The 16,420-nt window shown below is 44.1% G+C and overlaps 1 long non-coding RNA gene across 1 annotated transcript; it reads right to left on the bottom strand.

Annotated features, from left to right (window-relative positions):
- Nucleotides 1–12,124: 12,124 nt before the first annotated feature.
- LOC143160531 (uncharacterized) lies at nucleotides 12,125–16,162 on the bottom strand. The gene is made up of 2 exons (XR_012995395.1): nucleotides 16,076–16,162; nucleotides 12,125–13,446 (listed from the first exon to the last, which is right to left on the bottom strand). It is a non-coding gene; the product is annotated as an uncharacterized LOC143160531 (long non-coding RNA).
- Nucleotides 16,163–16,420: the final 258 nt, after the last annotated feature.

Raw genomic sequence — 16,420 nt, 5'->3', positions numbered from 1 at the left:
TGTTTGGAGTCGGCCAGCGACGATGGGGTGCCGCGAACGTCAGTGCCAGCCTCTCAGCCCAGGACCGCCAGCCTGGCTGGCTCCCAGCCTGCAAGGGATCCCGCTCCCCTCGTGCCACCAAATCTCACCCCGAGTGGCAGCAGCGTCCAAAAGAAATCCAGCACCGGTCACCTGCCAAGGCCCCCCCCCCTCCAGCCGTCTCCGAAAACGCTGCGGCGTCTAGGCTGCATCCAGAGCCTTCTCTCCTGTCCAGGCTCAAACCATGTCAGGCCTGAGCTTCTAAAGAGCCGCTGTCCTCAGTGGCAAATCATAGAATCATAGAATCATTGAGGTTGGAAAAGACCTCTAAGATCATCAAGTCCAACCATCGACCCAACACCACCATGCCCACTAAACCATGTCCCTAAGTGCCTCATCTACTCGTCTTTTAAATACCTCCAGGGATGGGGACTCCACCACTTCCCTGGGCAGCCTGTTCCAATGTTTCACCACTCTTTCAGTAAAGAAGTTTTTCCTCATGTCCAATCTGAACCTCCCCTGGCGCAACTTGAGGCCATTTCCTCTCGTCCTATCGCTTGTTACTTGGGAGGTGCTGATATTCAAAATAACAGCCCCCCCCCAGACCTGAGCTGAGGAAATGGGGATAAAGTGACATAGAAAGAGGAATGGAAACCGCTGTCGGTTTGCAGCTTTCCCCTGCACAGCCTTTCCTCCTTCCTCTCCCCCAGTGAGGAAGAAGATGGCAACAGGAACAACGCTCCTGAGTTTTCCACAGTTTTCAACATTAACGAAATTCTCTGAAAATAAAGATGACTGGCCCTTACCCTTCAGTTCTCACAGGATCAGGCCCAAAGGTACTGCGTATAATGACGGATGGGAGGCAGCAAAGACAACAGAGCCAGCCTCTTCTCGGTGGTGCCCAGAGGAAGGATGAGAAGCAACAAGCTCAAGCTGAAACACAAGGAACTTCACTTAAACATAAGAAAAAAAATATTTTTCCAGTGGGAGTGATGAAACATAGGAACAGGCTGACCAGAGAGGTCGTGGACTCTCCATCCCTGGAGATATTCAAAACCCGGCTGGCCCCAGCCTGGAGCAACCTGCTGCGGCTGACCCTGCTCTGAGCAGGGGGTTGGACTGGATGGTCTCCAGATGTCCCTTCCCATCTCAACCGCTCTGCGATTTGGTGATTCTGTAAATTAGCGCCGTTTTGACACCGAGCCCGAGTTCACCTTTCATGATACAAAAAAATATTGATAAAGCAAGCTGATAAGTAAAAATATGGAACTGGGGTATTTTTTAAGACTCCCTGTCTTCCATTTGTTACATTTCCAAAGATATACTGCTTCCTTCTAACTGTTCCTCACGCTCAAGTGGCAGCAGCCCATAAATATCCCTAGCTACCTTTCCTTAAAACTGCTTTGATTTACTTCCTTCAAAAAGAAAAAAGAAAGAAACCACCCATGCTGAGACCATGCTGAACCTGTGCTGGCTCAACGACATCCATCTTTCATATTTTAAATTTTGTTTTGGAATTAGGTCACCTCTTTACCTCGTATTCGAACAATGCCTGGTGCAGTGAGGTCCAAGTTGAAAGCCAGGATTTCTAGGCATAGCTCCACTAGCAGTAATAGTTACTTTATTCTAAGAACAACCCTGATATGTGAAATTCTTCAATAATATCTTTGCTTCTGCCTCCCAGACCAGTATATTTCAAGTTAGTGTTAATGACTAGTTTGGCATTTACACATCAAATGGTATCGAGCCTTTATTTGCTAGCCTTTAGTCTTTTTACCTCGACATTGAATTCTTGCAATATTCTATGGCTATTCTGACAACTTTTTATCATAATGTTTTATTGTGCAACTAACTTATTTTTAATAATCATTTTGGTGCAATTTTGGTACCTTTTGCCAGCAGTGGAAAATGTTTTCTAGTACTTGCAATGATTTCTTTTCACTTTGCTTTGCTGGCAATGTTCTAATCTCATAGGTAGCTTTCTGCATTGTTTTTAACCCTGCAGGGAGTAATGGCTGTGTGACATATTCAGCAAAAGAACCATTTACAGTAAAAGGACATTGTTCCATTACTTATATTAAGAAACAAAGACAAAAAACAAGACAGGGAAATAGGGTAAAACCAACGGTATCTATACAGCTAATGTTTGGTATTTGTCAGAAAGGCGTAACAGAGTTGTTCTCTGCATGCAGACAATGGAGTCAATACTATTCTACAAATAAACCCATGACAAAGAAGAAAAAGTTGTTCGTTGCTTATTAATGTTCCGTAATATTACGTGCTCTACATATTTCAAGCAAAACGCAAACCCCGGTCTCATGCAGCAAGGAAGGCAACAACGAAAGAATTATTTGCTACTGTATCTTTAATGCCCCGCTGACTGTCTTGCCTGAAAGCTTGATTTTCTTCCTCTCCGTCCTTTCAAACAACGCGTGTGTCTGAGAGACAAGATTGCCATGTTACTGCCAATTCTCTAATACACAGCCTTGCACACTGGAAATCAGTATGGAACACTGCACTCGCATCTCCCCTAACTTTTTACAGCCTTTAAATTGCCAGTCTTCCGACCACGTTTCTTCAAACAATATTGCCATCTGACTGATATCAATCAAACGTATTGCCCTTTGATGTCAGAACTCACAGAGTCATCCCACTTGACTGAATTTTGATTACCCCTGTATTCAGAAAAGTAATGTGTTGTTCTTCAAGAAATAAAAAAAGCGTAGCCACTGTGCATATTTAATAAAAGTACTATTGGCTCCTGTATTAGGAAAATAATGCCAAAAACATTAACTTTGAGATTCCAACTTTGCGTGCATGTTGTGCTTCCTGAGCGGAGGTAAATTTTTTATACTGTAGTATGAAATGGAGAATAAACATTTAGAGATTTAACCTTTAATATCAGGTTTTCATCCATCGTGGCTCCCAAATTTCCCACTAGTCCTACAGTACCAGTACAGAAGGGGACGTGCACCCTGTTACGATGTCCAGTGCTATTCCGTATGTATCACAGCGGGGGAGATGCTACCACCCATCTTTTTTTTTCTTTTTCTTTTAACGGGATGTACATGATTCAAAGCAAGAAGCCTTTGCTCAACAAGGAAAAAAAAAAAATACCAGAGATCAGATTTCCTATTGTTTAAGTCAGATGCAAAAAAACTGCACTAGCAGAGGCACAAAGGAAGGGAGTCCAACTAAAAGCCTCAAAAGCACTGATCATGATAACTGCTGCATTCAGTCAGTCCGTGTGGAAATTAAGAGAGACCTGATAGATTACAATGAAACATCACATAAGAAAAGGTCTACGAAACTGTGCTGAAAACTAGAGCCATAACTTGGAGGTTCTCTGATGCTAGGGTCTGGGGGTTTTTTGCATTTATGGTTTTTTCTGTGCTTTACTTCAACCCCTGCAGTATTCTCTTTCTCTGTGTTCTTCTCTCCGCTTCAACGAATGCGTACCTTTCCCTCACCAAAATAATACACAACTGCAAAAATTACATCCATTACTACCACACCCGCCTCCATCCCTCCGCCCTGCCAGAATGAAGGCAAGAGTAGCAGATTTATGTCTGTAAGCCAGAAGAAGAAATTTCAGCAAAATTACCTTTGCGAGCAGATATTTTAAAAGCTGTCCAAACAAATAGAGCCATTGGCCACCTTCCAGTCTGAGGCTGAGCTTAAGTATGTGTTGTTCTACTCCTGAGCAGGAAAGAAAGACCAGTTCCAGGGCATGAGATCAAAGATAGTCTGAACATATCGAAGAGAACTGTTTGCAGAGCAGGTAGAGACCAGCAAAACCCACTTTCTCCTTAAACGTTTAAAGTGCTGAGGAGACAGGGAAGATTTGCAACCTTAAGAAGGAGGCAACCCAAGTCACCATCAGGTGGAAATGGTTCCCAAACCTGTGGATAACAGACCTAAAAAGATTAGTTTCAAAAGCCCCCTTCTAAGAGATAGGACCTCAGGCAGCTAAAACTCTAATCTTTCCAGAGGAAAACATCTTTTGATAGTAAACTACTAGTTACAAAAAAGAAAAAAAAAAGAAGGAGGGGAACAACCAACAACCTTCTGTATCTTCCTAAGCTTCCTTTTTGGTCATTTATGTAAGTGAGTGGGTTTTAACCGGTCTTGACTTGGTTGTCGGTACGCCTGTGTTAGAGTACGCACCCCAGCATGCTGCTTAGACTCACTAAATCAGCACAGTTTCGATGGTCTGTATTTCAGACAGTGCTGACTGTCTTTTGCTTATGTCCCTCACGAAAATTCAGGTCTTTTGCAACGCTTAGCTTTTGCTGCGCTCTCACTCCATCACTGTTGCCAACACATAAAGTTCCTTGGCACATCAGGGCAGACAAACTGTTTCTCTGGATGGCTCATTTTTCCAGAAATGACATGTGTCACAAAGCACCTCAGACTCCTTAAACCCTGCATTCATTCCCAGCCAGTCAATATATTCTCGTGCCCTTGTATACAACCTTCAGTCCTTGAAAGGAAGAAGAATTAACTTTTATAAAATCAATCCTCAGTATTCCTAGCGTAACTGACTGTACTGTCACACCTAAAGCCTCGGCTTCTTCAAACAGCCTCCTCACCCTTTGGGGGGGGGGGGGAAGGATAACACCTACTTTCTTAATTCTCACCCTCAGAATAAGCATAATTATTTATGGAGGTAGCAAAACTCTTATGCCTTCAGAATTCTGTCCCCCTTTTGCTGGAGACAGACACTGAACACTCACAGCGTCGTTTTCCATTTCTGGGCCAGGCAAACTTCCCAGCCACTCTTCGCTGCGTCTGAGCGAGCAATGAGACTTGCTTGAGGCTATACATAATTCTTAAAATTGTACTTTGAAGAACGATTTTAACTCAAAAGGGTGGTGGGGTTTGGGGTTTTTTTTATTTCAGTCTAAATGGCTTATGGTGACGCATGTTTCTATCGGTCAGCTAAATGAAAAGATTGGATCTGCCAGACATTACAGTACATGGGTAGTGCCGATCAGAAAAAAAGCAAGATTTACAGCTGTGTGGGTAGTTTATGTCTCTGTTAGTCTTCTTCCTTAGTCTACATTCTCTAAGGCCATTAAAAACTTCTTTTGAGTTGTACTTATTACACAACTTTTAATATATTAAGAGAGAAATATCAGTATGAGTTTTCCTTGCTTCTTCAAAGCGCTGTTCTTGCAGACACACAGGCTCCCATCCCACAAGGAAACATTTCATGCATCCAGTATCCATCACAAACACTCCACTTACCATCCCAGTTTTATTGCCTGGCTGAGCGCGTTTAAGCCGAAACACCGGGGGAAACGCCAGGCGCCGCGGTAGAGACCTCGGCAGCGGAGGCGAGCGGGGCTGGCCTCGGCCTCCTCACCGGGGACCGATGTGGCAGAGCCACCCCCGCCTCCTCCCAGCCATCGCACCCTGCACCAGGGCAGGGTCCAGGCGCACGGCAAGGACGGGTGCACGCCCAAACCGGGAAACCACAATGCTCATTGCATTAGGAAATGGATTTCCATTTGGAAGCAGAAAAGGCTGTAGTGTTACAAGATCACTGTATTTCCTATTTCCCCAGCTCCTCACTGGCCCAGCCTCTCTCCTTTCCTCTCCCTTTTTTAATCTAGGAATGCTTTTGCCTTTGACCATAAACAAAGAAGAATATAGAGAGAGCTCAAGCATCAAAATCCTTCAATCCACAACCACATGTATGAAGTGCTTAACAGCTAGCACGAAAGAGCTCCTGAATGACAGTAGGAAAAGCACAAAGGTGACTGAAATGGCATCTACAAAATTAAGACTCAAATCTTTGGCACTTCCTAAAAGCATTGGTTGCAAGAAAATTGCACGAGTGGTGCATTAGCATGGGGAGCAACCCTCCTCCACGTCACTGACAAAACAGCCCACTGGTGGATGACTGGTAGATTTTGCATCATTCAGAAAAAAAAGTAAAAATAAAATTGAACGGTTATTATGTTCTGGTCATCTGTTAGAAAGCTGTTGGGAGACGACACCTGCTTTTCAGAAGAAAACCATACTTAAATGGGGCTTATACCTCTTTAGTGTAAGTGATTAATTTGTTAAGGCATGCTCAGGCACTGTTTTTTCAGACGTATTTCTTCTTTTCCCTTCTGGCAGCCTATCCATAAACCTGTTGGTGCAAATCTCATCCTCTGTAGGAGTCATGGTCTCCTTACATATAAGGCACTTCCACCACAAGGTGGAAATCATGATTTGGCTTTTCAACACTCCTAAAACACCAGTGTCCTGCTTCCTTCTTCAGCCCGATCCCAACCTCTTAAATAATTGAGTCCAAGTTTCCACGTTATGTGCAAATAGAGCTGTTGCTATTTAAAAGAACGCAGGGAAATTTAAGACGGTATATTATTTTAGAACAGGGTCGCTGCTCAGATATTAATGGCAATTAGGATACGCAGAGATATGCAGGCTATGGAGTGGTTTAATGAGGAGAAAGTCCATAACCTCCCCAGAAGATGCCCTAGCCAGTGCAGGACAGGTACAAAATCCAAAAATTAAAAACCTACCTAAAGGCTGCCCATCCACACACAGAGTGATTAGCGTGGGGGTTGGTTGCAACAGCCAGTTCTTTACTATAGTCTACTGAGTCCAGAGAAATACGGAGGTAATACGAAAGTTTCTTCTGGTGTTCTTTAGGGAATTAATGGAAAACCTAGGGAATATAATTAATTAAATAACATTTTGGTTGGACGGGATGTCCACTTCAGCGATTCAGAGGACAAAAGATTAACCTGAGAAGCTACTTGCAGGAGTTTCAAAAGTCAAGCACAAAAGAGGCTAGCACCAGAGGAAACAATAAAGAAATTAGTTTAGCCTATGATCCAGAGCACTGTATTGTTCTTTAAAGGCTTGCACAATGCTGGAAAAGTGAATGCGGTGCTGCCAGCAAACAGTTTCAACACTATGTTTTTGGAACGGCAGTTCTGGCTGTTGGTGCTCATTTAAAACTGGCTCTTGTTTCTTTCGTACCATGGCTCATCATGTTCTGCTGTCCTGGACCCATTCTTTCCCTCTTGATTTCATGTTTCTTGGATGCTCAGCCTTCAAACAACTTATCTTCCAATTGTCACATTAAACACAGGACAGCAGTACTACCCTTTGGTATTGTCCTTGAGTATTATTTTTTGAAGCCCTGTCAGAGGGTTTGACCTTCCACTCTCTTGCCTTGAGTCAATGGGTTGTCACCGAAGTCTATGCTGGGCCTTTTCTCTTTACATACTTTTCCATCCCTGTACTTTGTCCCTGAAGGTTGCTAACTTCCCAAAAGTCAACAGAGCATCACCTCTTACTGACGGTGCTACAGGCCAATACGTCCAGCTACATACAGCATAATTACACTCCCATGCAAACAATAGGTGTTGGGTCCCAGTGAGGGGTTTTACAAACCGTGTAGCTACCAATACTTCATTTCGGTTCTTAGCTGCTGTGACAATTACTTCCAGGAAAACTAAGCATAAAGGCTCAATTTTACCCTTCACCAGTTCAGAACCAATTGTTTTATGAACTCCATTAGGAAATATTTGTTTATAGACACGTTTCTCTGGACCAGAATATTTGTATTTCTCTACTATCGGTTAGGATTTCTCTTCCACCCCGACGCACTATGCCCACCTCTAGACAGATAACAGCACAGGCCAGGCACTATTATTTAATTGCAGCTACACAACACAATAATTTTGAGTCTATTATTCCCGTTCTGCAAGGTCGTGTAAAAAATTAGCTTTTAAAACAGTTACCTACTCAGGCAGTCTAAGTCCCGAAAAGATACACATTGGCTGTTTTAAACAGGAAACTTCTTAGAAAAGTTTTAGCTGCATAAAGTATTTTAAGTTAAAAAAAATACAAAGAGCAAACCACTGTATAGTTGTCTTTGTGACCAATTCCGCACTGCCTTGGCCCATTTCAGGGAAGCATCTCTGTTCAGAAAAGCAATCACGGACAAGTTCAAAATAAGCACTTGCTTAGATGCTACCTGAACGTAAGCAATATTCGGGCAGTTTTCATAAATCAGCAGCCTTATGAAGGACTGGACAATCTATATTTTTGCCTTTCCATTTTTGAATGCAGAATACAAGCCCGGTAGTCATTACAAAATATTGCCAACTGTGGGGTAATGGGGGCAAATACTGATAGAAGGACTTCACCTGCTTCTGCTTTTGGCTGTGCAATGTACTCACATCTCACGCATACGAAGGAGGTGAATCTCCCATTTCATTCGTTATTACACCCCTGATTTTAAGACTTTCTAGATTTTTTGCTAGGACTATGCATTTTCAAACAAAGCTTACTCCAAGCTGTCCCTTTGACAGCGTGTGGACCACCACAGCAGTTCTTGGAAATCTTTGTTCCTTGCAGCAGGTTCAGCCTACGCCAGTATTCCTGCACAGGTACGTAAGAGCTTGCAAGACAGGATGATATACGACACTGAATATTGCTATGAAGAGAGCATTCTCGCTCATGCATGCACGTGCAATAATGTGCTGCAATCACCAACAGTCCTTTCTATTTAAAATTTCACTCCCTTCTCACGTCACCCCCGAGGACCGGTAGAATAATAGAGATATCTGCAAAGGGGAGCAAGAGATCTTTACGGATCCTCCAGCCCTACCGTAATTTACTGCCTTTACATCCCACCCTGATGGCTGGTTGCTTCCTTCATCACCACCGTTCTTTTTCCATTATGACAGAAAACGATGAGGCAAGAGGAAAAGACCTGCAATCACGAAGCAAGCCAGCGATAGCCCGGCTAATAACATGAAATAAAACGTATTGTGCTTCCCTGCTCCTGTGAGAGAAAATGATGAAGCACAAACCCAGCTCTCATCATTCAGCAGTCTGGCTTAAGGAAAAAAAAAAAAAAAAGGGAAAAAAAAAAAAAGAAGAAGAAAAGAGACACCGCATGACAGCTGAAGAAAAAGATTTTGGACTGTGTCACAGAAATTGTTCTATTTTCCGTATTATGTAACCGACCGTTTTTAGGTCTGTCTTTGTACCCACACCTGTGAAGTTGTCAGACCTGATAAAATCGAAGGGATCCTACAGTATTTGACGATAAATCACCTTCTCGGCAAGCAAATCATGTTTCAGCCATCATGTTTCAGAAAGCACATGCATGTTCTGTTTTGCATGTGGATCGTTCCTTCCAATAACTCATAAGCAAAACTTCTCCTCATTGCATTTCCTACGTTCCAAGAAATACAACGATGATTGCAATGTGGGAGATAGTTGCTTTCTTCTGTTTACCTATTTGCTATAAGACTGCTCAAAACAGCAACAGCAACAACTTTATTGTGTTTAGGCTTTTTCCCAAAAGCTAAAATGTTAGAAATATAATCCAATAAAACAAAGAAAGTCTTTGCAGTCCATTTCATGATCCTTCAGTAGACATTTTATTTTGTCAAGCGGGTTTTTACCATTTTTTCCAAAACCAAAAAGAGCTCTCTATCGCCTCCCAAAAAAAAAGAAAAAAAGGTTTGAAAAGCTCTGACTTTCAACAATTTGTTGCCCCTTGTCATCTTTTCTGACAACGGCTGGATTTTACCGTCCAAACTTTTATTTATTCGGGGCATTAACAAGAGCAGCCAAAACCAGCCTAAAAAGCAAGAGAGGCCGCCAGAGCCCTCCAGGCACAACGCTCACCGACGTAGGGTCCAACGCCGCACAGCGCCGGGCACCGACGTGAGACGGGGTGAGCAACCCAAGACGCGCTCGGCACGCAGATGTTTGCGGAGCCTCTTGCAACGGGAGGTGCCGGGCGACGGCACGCTTTGAGTCACGCTTGGTCCGCACAGTGATTTCAAACGGGAACGGCAGAACTCTCCCCCACCCAGCCCGAGCCACAGGATTTTCGGAGCTTTTAAAGAAAGTGAGGGGTTTTCAGTCTCTGCTACTCTGTCTCCAAGCGCTCCATCTGAACACCAAGTGAGTACCCTCGGGACTACAGAGGGAAGAGATCGAAACCTCTTCTGCCAAAGACGTTACCAGACTTCCCTGTTTTTCGCCCCTATGATTTTATAATTAAGTAAACACCATTTTTTTAAGAATATGGCAAAGCATTGGATACAAGCTGAGTAGGTATGTTATCAAACAGGGTTTTTTTTCTTCAAATTATTTCCTTCCATCTTAAATACATCATATTACATTCAATTTGCATGACTTCTTTTTTTTTTTTTTGCTATTTGTGTTATCTCTGCCTTACTGCGCATACAGAGACTACATATTCTTTGCTATTTTACAGAGGAGCTCTTTGAAAATAAGCAAAGGCCTAAGTCAATTTATGAGATACAGAAGTGTATTAGCCCCTGAAATTGTAGCTTCCCGTATTACTGTAGGTCCACGTTTCCTTGCAGCATTTTCATTTTTATCAGTGTTTTGTCAGAGTACAACGATGAATGGATGTTGCATACCCTCAGGCTCACAAGCAGTTGAGAAAAGATCTGCCATTATAGGACTATACAAATGCTAGATTTCAATAAATACACTGTGTCGTGCAGCTGTATAGAGCAGGCATATATAACGTGTTAGTATTAGAGGCACATGCATATTACATAACTTCATTCTAATAATGCATTTACACCTTGATTTATTCAAACTCTGTGTGATGAGCTTAATTATAAATAGAGACAAATAAAGAAGTGCATCATAATCTTCAGCTCAGAGGCCAGCACCTACCGTGGTGGCCTTCTGCACAGGGATGAATTTTGCTTTTAAAAACCGCTGTGCACCGTAATTTGGGAGGAAATAACCTCCTTTGTCATGTTTGCATCTATCCAGCAAAAGGAAGTTAGCGACTAATGCTTGAGAAATCTTCCACAATGAAAGAATCCATTTCCTCCATATACTTTGATTTACTCTCTCTTATTATGGTGGTGTATTTTGATAAAGGACATTGTACCTGTCTATCAGGCCCGGTCTCAATCTTCGTAACTAACCCAGCTCCTGAAATACTCAGGCTTCACGCAAACCGTTAGTATTTGTACACAACCGCATTACCAACTGCTGCAGAAATAAAGCAGCTCCTTGCAGCCAGGCTACCCTTTAAAAAGCCTCAATATTTTCTCTCACAGGGAGAAATAGAATCAAGACAAGGCACCAGAATTCATCCTGCAAAGCGATATTCATTGTGTAACTTTATGGCAGCAACTTTATTTCCTGCCAGTTGCCAATATATTGCGTCACGAGTTGCTTGCTCTCAAGATCGGTACAACTTGTTTTTTTCCTCACACGGTTTTCCAATACACCCAGTAAAACGGGGAGAGCCCCCACGTAGGGTCCCTGTTCTGCCAGGGAGGGGTGCGAGGGGGCAGTGGTGGAGGCGCAGGGGCTTGCCCTGCCACCGGCGCCGCGGAGCCGGGCACCGTCTCACGCAGGGCACTCCCGGCACGAACACCCAGGTAGCAGGGATCCAGCGCGCCCTGACTACAAGTCCTTCCTAAAAACACCTAGCACGCAAAGCTCTCCCCTTCCCCGTCCCGGCACGGCACGGCCCTGTGCTGGGCAGCCAGCGGGGGCTCGCCGCACGGGAGCCGCAGTCCTAAACCTCCACAGTCCCCTCAGTCTTCTTCCCATCTTCCCTTCCCCTCCCGGCTATCTGTATCTCGAGCTATCTCAGCACGCCGCAGAGACGCCTCGCGTGCCTCGCGCCCTGCAGTCCGCACCCAACCGCACCGAAAGCCACACCGGCGGCCACGGGCAGGGAGGCTCCTGCGGACAGCGAGCAGCCTGCGCAGAGACCCCGACCAGGGCTTACAAGCCGCGTTTAACGTGAATGCTACCACCTACTTGGCTACGACCTGTGCCTAAATAACAATTAAATACCAAAAAAAACCACCCCAATTTTAACTCTAATTTGAGTATCTTTACAAACACTTGTTGAACGGAGGCAACAACTTGCCGGGAGCACATGATGCTCCAGGAGTCCCTGCGTCACCCCTCGGTCTGACTAGCAGCATTTATTCCCTGCAGCCTATTGCTCGAAATGGGATAAACGCTGAAAAATCTCTTGACTCACAGCACTCAGGAGCCACAGTACAAAGCAATGTTTGTTTTCGAAATAAGATTACAACCTATACAGTGATTCTTAAATATTTGCATTTTATAATTGTTTCTACAAATGAATTGGCAAGTCAATCCACACCGGGAGGGGATTCTCCCCCTGCAAAGGGAACGAGCTTCAGAATTTTAACAGGATTTTAAGTTCCCTTCTTAGTGCCTGTGAGCCCTGGTCACTTTTCCTCTCTCGGAGCTCTTCCCTCATGATGTGTGAGGGAAAAATTACTGATTTTTCCTTTGCGTGTCTTCTTACTTGGAGGTGTGTGGAAAAGGCAGCCATTGCCAAAAGGAACAAGACTGGCAGGAATAAAGCGACGGTCCATTTCAGAACAGAGGTGGTGTTTCATTCAGAATCCTGCAGTTCCTTCCTTGTATCGTACAAGAGAGTGAATATACTTAAGGCGATGCTGCCACAAAGAGGCAACGTGCTCCAGCTCTTGCAGCACACAGAAATCCACCCATCGGGTTCCAGACAGAAGGACAACCAGTCTTACAAATACTTTCTACGTTGATATTAAAGAAATCCCTAGTAATACTGGGGAAACCAGAAGAGGTTTAATTAGCCCATGACACCAGGACAATGCACACCCTCATGGGTGCTTTTCCTGAAGTCCAGGTGTCTGGAGTGCCGATCCCAGATGTTCTCTTCATCCTGCCTGACCCAAGGACATGCGGAGGCTGGAGATCCCTCCCCAGGCTGCTGAACGGCAAATCAAGAGTACGTGGAGAGGAACTACTGAGACACTTCTCCCTCCTTCCTCATACACCATGGAAAGAAAGGGAGGGAATCTCAAAAGGTTAAAAAAAAAAAAATCCAAGTCACAAAACAACAACCACCCGGCAGCCCAAAAGGGAGGTGGTCGACCTACCAGCGCACAAAGCAGTGACAGCATTATGTGGAGACAAAAAAAAAACCACCTAAGGCTGTAGCTCGTGGCCAAAACACCATCAGACAGCCTTCCACTGTGCTTTGTGGACATCCTACCCAGCACCAAGGCTGGTCTCCCAGGCCTCCAGCACAAGGGCTGCCTCTCCTAGGAGAAAGGGAAAATGGCATGCACAGGACTTCACCCAGGAATAATCACTCTCAAGCCCTCCTCGCCCCCATTCCTTTCCACATACTCCTCCACCCAGACTGACACGCGTACACGCTTTAAGGTTTTGCTCCTTTTCCGCAGTGAGTTGGCCTCTCAAAGGGGAATTTGGGCAAGAAAACGTCAGGCAGAAGTTGGTGCTGCAAACACATCACCCAGCAGGTCCTCCCGCTCTGCCAAAGGGCAAGTGCTGTCTTCAGGACAAGCTTGCTTGTGGAGTAAACCAGGCTGAGGAGAGAGAAGATAAGCATACCTAAAAACAAAGGAAAATAAACACATTTACAAACATCACAAAGAAGCTAGCCACATTTACCTGCCACAAAACAAGTCCTCCATTACTGAAACGACGATCAAGGGCACACAACGAAGCCCAAATGTGCTTAACCTAGGCAACTAGAGGTGTATTTCAAACCAAGTTGGATCAAGTGCACACGTTTAAACCGATCGCAGTAGAGGTTTCCTTCTCCATTTTGGACATCGGCTCCTTTCTCTCCTTAGCCCGTGTACCTGGCAAGCTCCCTGAGATGTCTCCCAAATTCCAGCAAGTATACCAATTTCTGAACATTTGAATGAGGCTGTTGCTAAGCAACACCTTTTCTCTCTCTTTCTCCCCCCCCCCCTTTTTTTTTTTTGGTTCAATTACACTTAAAAAATCCAGGATGTGCTGGATGTGAGCAGCGAGAGATGTTGCTTAAAGTTTTGCTAATGCTACCACAGATACTCTAACAAAAAAAGTTAAGCTGTGAAATTTTCAAGTTTTTAACCAAAATAGCGCCTCAAAAGCAGCTCGCTTCTATGGGAGACTAATCTCTGTGCAACTGTATTTCCCATATTCTCCTCAGTCTTCAAATGAAACACAAGTTTGTTTGTTAATAATATGATGTTACTAATTCTTACCTACAGCCCACCCTATACTTTTGGGGGCTCCAGCGCTAATCAGCTTTCTTACGTCCATCCTTTCTTTCCCACACGTACTTCAGCTCACGTGTGTGAAGGTTGAAGGACCCTTTGCCCTTACTGAGTTATTGTAAGCGCGTGAAATAAAAAAATCCACGTAAGAGACGACCCAAAGCACACAACACTAATGGGGGATTTTCTTTTAATTTCAAGAGATTTTGGATCGGACGCTAAGAAAAGAGTCGAGCCATTTATAAATTTCCTCGCAGACGCTGCACATAAAATTATGAAGCGGTTTCTGTAAAGTGGCTCATTAATTTAAAAGGGTGGCTGATCCCTGAAGGGAAGACCCACTTCAACAGGAAGGTTCTGATGTCACACCGGGATTTCATTAGCGCACCGGCTAGAAAAGATGCTAAAATAAAATGTAAATAACTAACTAATTATGCATGCACTACAAAATGGAGCGCCTCCAAAGTAATTAGAAATGTCCATACATGGCAGTCGGAACTGTACGCTGAGCACAGAGGGTTCGTGCTCTCCAGCTACGACGACTGAGTGATCATGGAGAGTTTCTGGGCTGCGATGGGGCAAAAAGAGATGGCATTTCCTAAGTGTGCTGCCTGCGACTAAATTTAAATTAGTAAAATTACAGGGGATTGAACCACTGCCAAACCAAGACATTCTGGGTTCATTCTTGTCTATCGGAGACCCCCGTTAAGGAAAGCTGAAATCTTACGCTAGCAGAGAGAGAAAACTGGGTTGTTTTTAACAGAGCCGAACCTCAGTAAAGACAAATAAAGTGCTGTATATTGCCAGTGACAATGGTGGGAGCTACGAGAGAGGATGAACACAGTGACAAGTCAGGAACTAAGATGTTTCCCCTTCCCTTCACCAATTAAAATTGTCTTTTATTTTTGTGTCATTATTCTACCTGTAAAACCAAAGGAGTCAATGTAAATGCTTCATTATTTTTTTAGAACTCCTTGTTAGACCTTTTTAATTCTTGGCACAAAGAGATGTCATTTTGAAATTATTTTCCTTCTAATGAAAGTACCATCTTTGCTAAGAGATGTAGGAAACTTTCTTTGTAGAGAATACAATTATGCAGAATGGCACAAATTTTGCTGTTATTTGAAATCCTAAAACTCCCGTGGAGCTATTGAAGGTACATGGGCATTTCAGAGAAAAACCTATTTTAACTCTTATACACTCTCCACTTTTTTTTACAGCAAGAGCTGCCACTTCCCACTCAATTCTTCTGCTAAGGCATCGCTTCTCCTCTGCTGCAAACTGAACGGAGCCCCGTTCTGTCACAGCGATGCGACGCTCGGTACCCTGGCCAGAGGTTTTTGTACCTGAAGTCGGGTCACACCTGTAGGAGCGTTATTAGCAGCCAGCGTAAACACCGGGCAAGGCTCCTCAGTCTAGTTGTTTCCCTTCTCAAGCCTCCCCCTCCATTTTGATTTAGAAATTGTTACGCTGGGGAAGCCTCTCACGTCTCTCGTTCTTGGCTGGGTGTCGTGGGTGCTGCTGCTACACACATCTTTCTTTTTTTCTTTTTTTTTTTTTTTTTTTTTTTGGTCATGTCATAGTAAAACAAGAAACACCTTTCAGTTTTAAGGTTCTTGATGGTTCACGCTGTTGGGACCCGAGCCACGGTGTTTCCTCCTATAGGTCAACTTTCTGCGCTTCATGCAAATGTCTGTCTCGTTGTTGCCTTTGTCATATCTATTCACAACTTCTTCTACTCCTCCCAGCCTACACCTGAAAATGCTCCTATCGAGTAAAGCCAGATTCCTCCTCCTTTCTTCTTTTCAGAGTTATTCAGAGCCTGACATGTTACAAGAGGCATGCCAGCTCAACCAGCAACAATTTTAGATATGTTTGTACAATTCCTCACAAGCCACAGGTCTCTTCTGTTTAAACCGTACTGGATTAGAAACCCCTGACCAGCGTCTCCCCGAGGCCGGTCTGTGTTTTACCTCTCTTGCGTCTTTAGCTGGAAAGCAGAGCTCGGCGACATCCCGAACCGAAGTCCTGCTTCGAAATGGCATCGAGTCCGCTTACCAGGTACCCCCCTGCAAAATGAAAGCAGCCGACATCACGCTTGTCATCGTAACCTACATTTTGGAACGGGTCATGCTAGATAAAGTGTAAGCTGCTTTTACAGCGTGTTTTTGAGGTATTTCTCGTCAGGTTTCAGACGTACGCTCCTGGAGAAAGCACCGCGGTTCCCCCGCGCTCCCTTCGCACTCCCCTCAGGCCAGCAAAGTCTGCTTCATTAATAACCAAGGTTAAAAGACAATTAAATTTGAGGCAAATAAATA

This window comes from Aptenodytes patagonicus, chromosome 5, assembly GCF_965638725.1.
Source record: "Aptenodytes patagonicus chromosome 5, bAptPat1.pri.cur, whole genome shotgun sequence".
NCBI classification, from domain to species: domain Eukaryota; kingdom Metazoa; phylum Chordata; class Aves; order Sphenisciformes; family Spheniscidae; genus Aptenodytes; species Aptenodytes patagonicus.
This window is presented reverse-complemented; position numbering and strand designations above follow the sequence as displayed.